Consider the following 7,098-nt stretch of genomic DNA (forward strand, 5'->3'; position numbering starts at 1 on the left):
ATATGACCTAGGACCTTAAGGATTTGCATGAAAGGAGGACTAGCAGCCGCGTTGCACGGGAGAATGTGAAAAGTGTTCATATGTAGTAAAAACCTGAGAAATCCGTCCGTTTTCGTCATTTGTTATCGAATCGACTTACATTCAGATCGACACATTGGCCGCTTTTCTCTCTGAGACGGTTACATTTATCGTCTGCAAAGCTATGTCGCGTGCTGCGGTATGCGGAGACACTAAAAGCACCATAGTAGAACACAGAAGAAGCTTCTAAGTTGAAGTAATAGCCAGTAAGAAGTATAAAAATTCAAGTTTAAGTTGTCGATTATTCACTTTTTAGCCGGCTTTGGTGGCTTGGACATGACCTAGGACCTTAAGATTTTGCATGAGAGGAAGACTAGCAGCCGCGTTGCACTGGAGAATGTGAAAAGTGTTCATATGTAGTAAAAACCTGAGAAATCCGTCCGTTTTCGTCATTTGTTATCGAATCGATTTAAAGCCAGATCGTCACATTGGCCGCTCTTCTCTCTGAAACGGTTACATTTATCGTCTGCAAAGCTATGTCGCGTGCTGCGGTATGCGGAGACACTAAAAGCACCATAGTAGAAAAGAGAAGAAGCTTCTAAGTTGAAGTAATAGCCAGTATGAAGTACTACTATTTAAGTTTTAGTTGTCCGTTAATCACTTTTTAACCTGCTTTTGTGGCTTGAACATGTCCTAGGAAATACGATTTTGCATGAAAGGAAGACTAGCAGCCGCGTTGCACGAGAGAATGTGAAAAGTGTTCATATGTAGTAAAAACCTGAGAAATCCGTCCGTTTTCGTCATTTGTTATCGAATCGATTTAAAGCCAGATCGTCACAATGGCCGCTCTTCTATTTGAAACGGTTACATTTATCGTCTCCAAAGCTATGTCGCGTGTTGCGGTATACGGAAACACTAAAAGCACCACAGTAGAACTCAGAATAAGCTTCTAAGTTGAAGTAATAGCCAGTTAGAAGTAGTACAATTCAAGTTTTAATTATAGATTATTCATATTTTAGCCGGCTTTGGTGGCTTGGATATGACCTAGGACCTTACGAATTTGCTTGAAAGGAGGACTAGCAGCCACGTTGCAACGGGAGAATGTGAAAAGTGTTCATATGTAGTAAAAACCTGAGAATCCGTCCGTTTTCGTCATTTGTTATAGCATCGACTTAAATTCAGATCGACACATTGGCCGCTTTTTCCTCTGAGACGGTTACATTTATCGTCTGCAAAGCTATGTCCCGTGCTGCGGTATGCGGAGACACTAAAAGCACCATAGTAGAACACAGAAGAAGCTTCTAAGTTGAAGTAATAGCCAGTAAGAAGTAGTACAATTCATGTTTTAGTTGTCGATTATTCACTTTTTAGCCGGCTTTGGTGGCTTGGACATGACCTAGGACCTTAAGATTTTGCATGAAAGGAAGACTAGCAGCCGCGTTGCACGGGAGAATGAGAAAAGTGTTCATATGTAGTAAAAACCTGAGAAATCCGTCCGTTTCCGTCATTTGTTATCGAATCGATTTAAAGCCAGATCTTCACATTGGCCGCTCTTCTCTCTGAAACGGTTACATTTATCGTCTGCAAAGCTATGTCGCTTGCTGCGGTATGCGGAGACACTAAAAGCACCATATTAGAACACAGAAGAAGCTAATAAGTTGAAGTAATAGCCAGTAAGAAGTAGTACAATTCAAGTTTTAGTTATCGATTAATCACTTTTTAGCTGGCTTTGGTGGGTTGGACATGACCTAGGACCTTAAGATTTTGCATGAAAAGAAGACTAGCGCCGCGTTGCACGGGAGCATGTGAAAAGTGTTCATATGTAGTAAAAATCTGAGAAATCCGTCCGTTTTCGTCATTTGTTATCGAATCGATTTAAAGCCAGATCGTCACATTGGCCGCTATTCTGTCTGAAACGGTTACATTTATCGTCTGCAAAGCTATGTCGCGTGCTGCGGTATGCGGAAACACTAAAAGCACCATAGTAGAACACAGAAGAAGCTTCTAAGTTGAAGTAATAGCCAGTAAGAAGTAGTACAATTCAAGTTTTAGTTGTCGATTATTCACTTTTTAGCCGGCTTTGGTGGCTTGGACATGACCTAGGACCTTACGATTTTGCATGAAAGGAGGACTAGTAGCCGCGTTGCACGGGAGAATGTGAAAAGTGTTCATATGTAGTAAAAACCTGAGAAATCCGTCCGTTTTCGTCATTTGTTATCGAATCGCCTTAAAGCCAGATCGTCATACTGGCCGATTTTTTCTCTCTGAGACGGTTACATTAATCGTCTGCAAAGCTATGTCGCGTGCTGCGGTATGCTGAGACACTAAATGCACCATAGTAGAACACAGAAGAAGCTTCTAAGTTGAAGTAATAGCCAGTAAGAAGTAGTACTATTTAAGTTTTAGTTGTCGATTAATCACTTTTTAACCGGCTTTGGTGGCTTGGACATGTCCTAGGACATTAAGATTTTGCATGAAAGGAGGACTAGCAGCCGCGTTGCACGGGAGAATGTGAAAAGTGTTCATATGTAGTAAATACCTGAGAAATCCGTCCGTTTTCTTCATTTGTTATCGAATCGATTAAAAGCCAGATCGTCACATTGGCCGCTCTTCTCTCCGAAACGGTTACATTTATCGCCTGCAAAGCTATGTCGCGTGCTGCGGTATGCGGAGACACTAAAAGCACCATAGTAGAACACAGAAGAAGCTTCTAAGTTGAAGTAATAGCCAGTAAGATGTAGTACAATTCAAGTTTTAGTTGTCGATTATTCACTTTGTAGCCTGCTTTGATGGCTTGGAAATGAGGTGGAACCTTAAGATTTTGCATGAAAGGAAGACTAGCAGCCGCGTTGCACGAGAGGGTGTGAAAAGTGTTCATATGTAGTAAAAACCTGAGAAATCCGTCCGTTTTCGTCATTTGTTATCGAATCGATTTAAAGCCAGATCGTCACAATGGCCGCTCTTCTCTCTGAAACGGTTACATTTATCGTCTGCAAAGCTATGTCGAATGCTGCGGTATACGGAAACACTAAAAGCACCACAGCAGAACTCAGAATAAGTTTCTAAGTTGAAGTAATAGCCAGTAAGAAGTAGTACAATTCAAGTTTTAATTGTAGATTATTCACATTTTAGACGGCTTTGGTGGCTTGGATATGACCTAGGACCTTATGAATTCGCATGAAAGGAGGACTAGCAGCCGCGTTGCACGGGAGAATGTGAAAAGTGTTCATATGTAGTAAAAACCTGAGAATCCGTCCGTTTTCATCATTTGTTATCGAATCGATTTAAAGCCAGATCGTCACATTGGCCGCTATTCTCTCTGAAACGGTTACATTTATCGTCTGGAAAGCTATGTCGCGTGCTGCGGTATGCGGAGACACTAAAAGCACCATATTAGAACACAGAAGAAGCTTCTAAGTTGAAGTAATAGCTAGTAAGAAGTAGTACAATTCAAGTTGTAGTTGTCGATTAATCACTTTTTAGCTGGCTTTCGTGGGTTGGACATGACCTAGGACCTTAAGACTTTGCATGAAAGGAAGAGTAGCGCCGCGTTGCACGGGAGAATGTGAAAAGTGTTCATATGTAGTAAAAACCTGAGAAATCCGTCCGTTTTCGTCATTTGTTATCGAATCCACTTAAATTCAGATCGACACATTGGCCGCTTTTCTCTCTGAGACTGTTACATTTATCGTCTGCAAAGCTATGTCGCGTGCTGCGGTATGCGGAGACACTAAAGGCACCATATTAGAACACAGAAGAAGCTTCTAAGTTGAAGTAATAGCCAGTAAAAAGTAGTACTATTTAAGTTTTAGTTGTCGTTGAATCACTTTTTAACCGGCTTTGGTGGCTTGGACATGTCCTAGGACCTTAAGATTTTGCAAGAAATAAGACTAGCAGCCGCGTTGCACGGGAGAATGTGAAAAGTGTTCATATGTAGTAAAAACCTGAGAAATCCGTCCGCTTTCGTCATTTGTTATCGAATCGATTTAAAGCCAGATCGTCACAATGGCCGCTCTTCTCTCTGAAACGGTTACATTTATCGTCTGCAAAGCTATGTCGAATGCTGCGGTATACGGAAACACTAAAAGCACCACAGCAGAACTCAGAATAAGTTTCTAAGTTGAAGTAATAGCCAGTAAGAAGTAGTACAATTCAAGTTTTAATTATAGATTATTCACATTTTAGACGGCTTTGGTGGCTTGGATATGACCTAGGACCTTAAGGATTTGCATGAAAGGAGGACTAGCAGCCGCGTTGCACAGGAGAATGTGAAAATGGTTCATATGTAGTAAAAACCTGAGAAATCCGTCCGTTTTCGTCATTTGTTATCGAATCGACTTACATTCAGATCGACACATTGGCCGCTTTTCTCTCTGAGACGGTTACATTTATCGTCTGCAAAGCTATGTCGCGTGCTGCGGTATGCGGAGACACTATAAGCACCATAGTAGAACACAGAAGAAGCTTCTAAGTTGAAGTAATAGCCAGTAAGAAGTATAAAAATTCAAGTTTAAGTTGTCGATTATTCACTTTTTAGCCGGCTTTGGTGGCTTGGACATGACCTAGGACCTTAAGATTTTGCATGAGAGGAAGACTAGCAGCCGCGTTGCACTGGAGAATGTGAAAAGTGTTCATATGTAGTAAAAACCTGAGAAATCCGTCCGTTTTCGTCATTTGTTATCGAATCGATTTAAAGCCAGATCGTCACATTGCCCGCTCTTCTCTCTGAAACGGTTACATTTATCGTCTGCAAAGCTATGTCGCGTGCTGCGGTATGCGGAAACACTAAAAGCACCATAGTAGAAAAGAGAAGAAGCTTCTAAGTTGAAGTAATAGCCAGTATGAAGTAGTACTATTTAAGTTTTAGTTGTCGATTAATCACTTTTTAACCTGCTTTTGTGGCTTGAACATGTCCTAGGAAATACGATTTTGCATGAAAGGAAGACTAGCAGCCGCGTTGCACGAGAGAATGTGAAAAGTGTTCATATGTAGTAAAAACCTGAGAAATCCGTCCGTTTTCGTCATTTGTTATCGAATCGATTTAAAGCCAGATCGTCACATTGGCCGCTCTTCTCTCTGAAACGGTTACATTTATCGTCTGCAAAGCAATGTCGCGTGCTGCGGTATGCGGAAACACTAAAAGCACCATAGTAGAACAGAGAAGAAGCTTCTAAGTTGAAGTAATAGCCAGTAAGAAGTAGTAATATTTAAGATTTAGTTGTCGATTAATCACTTTTTAACTGGATTTGGTGGCTTGGACATGTCCTAGGACCTTAAGATTTTGCATGAAAGGAAGACTAGCAGCCGCGTTGCACGGGAGAATGTGAAAAGTGTTCATATGTAGTAAAAACCTGAGAAATCCGTCCGTTTTCGTCATTTGTTATCGAATCCACTTAAATTCAGATCGACACATTGGCCGCTTTTCTCTCTGAGACTGTTACATTTACCGTCTGCAAAGCTATGTCGCGTGCTGCGGTATGCGGAGACACTAAAGGCACCATATTAGAACACAGAAGAAGCTTCTAAGTTGAAGTAATAGCCAGTAAAAAGTAGTACTATTTAAGTTTTAGTTGTCGTTGAATCACTTTTTAACCGGCTTTGGTGGCTTGGACATGTCCTAGGACCTTAAGATTTTGCAAGAAATAAGACTAGCAGCCGCGTTGCACGGGAGAATGTGAAAAGTGTTCATATGTAGTAAAAACCTGAGAAATCCGTCCGTTTTCGTCATTTGTTATCGAATCGATTTAAAGCCAGATCGTCACAATGGCCGCTCTTCTCTCTGAAACGGTTACATTTATCGTCTGCAAAGCTATGTCGAATGCTGCGGTATACGGAAACACTAAAAGCACCACAGCAGAACTCAGAATAAGTTTCTAAGTTGAAGTAATAGCCAGTAAGAAGTAGTACAATTCAAGTTTTAGTTATCGATTATTCACTTTTTAGCCGGCTTTGGTGGCTTGGACATGAGGTGGAACCTTAAGATTTTGCATGAAAGGAGGACTAGCAGCCGCGTTGCACGGGAGAATGTGAAAAGTGTTCATATGTAGTAAAAACCTGAGAAATCCGTGGGTTTTCGTCATTTGTTATCGTATCGACTTAAATTCAGATCGACACATTGGCCGCTTTTTCCTCTGAGACGGTTACATTTATCGTCTGCAAAGCTATGTCGCGTGCTGCGGTATGCGGAGACACTATAAGCACCATAGTAGAACACAGAAGAAGCTTCTAAGTTGAAGTAATAGCCAGTAAGAAGTATAAAAATTCAAGTTTAAGTTGTCGATTATTCACTTTTTAGCCGGCTTTGGTGGCTTGGACATGACCTAGGACCTTAAGATTTTGCGTGAGAGGAAGACTAGCAGCCGCGTTGCACTGGAGAATGTGAAAAGTGTTCATATGTAGTAAAAACCTGAGAAATCCGTCCATTTTCGTCATTTGTTATCGAATCGATTTAAAGCCAGATCGTCACATTGGCCGCTCTTCTCTCTGAAACGGTTACATTTATCGTCTGCAAAGCTATGTCGCGTGCTGCGGTATGCGGAGACACTAAAAGCACCATAGTAGAAAAGAGAAGAAGCTTCTAAGTTGAAGTAATAGCCAGTATGAAGTAGTACTATTTAAGTTTTAGTTGTCGATTAATCACTTTTTAACCTGCTTTTGTGGCTTGAACATGTCCTAGGAAATACGATTTTGCATGAAAGGAAGACTAGCAGCCGCGTTGCACGAGAGAATGTGAAAAGTGTTCATATGTAGTAAAAACCTGAGAAATCCGTCCGTTTTCGTCATTTGTTATCGAATCGATTTAAAGCCAGATCGTCACATTGGCCGCTCTTCTCTCTGAAACGGTTACATTTATCGTCTGCAAAGCTATGTCGCGTGCTGCGGTATGCGGAGACACTAAAAGCACCATAGTAGAAAAGAGAAGAAGCTTCTAAGTTGAATTAATAGAAAGTATGAAGTAGTACTATTTAAGTTTTAGTTGTCGATTGATCACTTTTCAACCTGCTTTTGTGGCTTGAACATGTCCTAGGAAATACGATTTTGCATGAAAGGAAGACTAGCAGCCGCGTTGCACGAGAGAAT

Source organism: Schistocerca gregaria, unplaced genomic scaffold, assembly GCF_023897955.1.
Source record: "Schistocerca gregaria isolate iqSchGreg1 unplaced genomic scaffold, iqSchGreg1.2 ptg000229l, whole genome shotgun sequence".
NCBI classification, from domain to species: domain Eukaryota; kingdom Metazoa; phylum Arthropoda; class Insecta; order Orthoptera; family Acrididae; genus Schistocerca; species Schistocerca gregaria.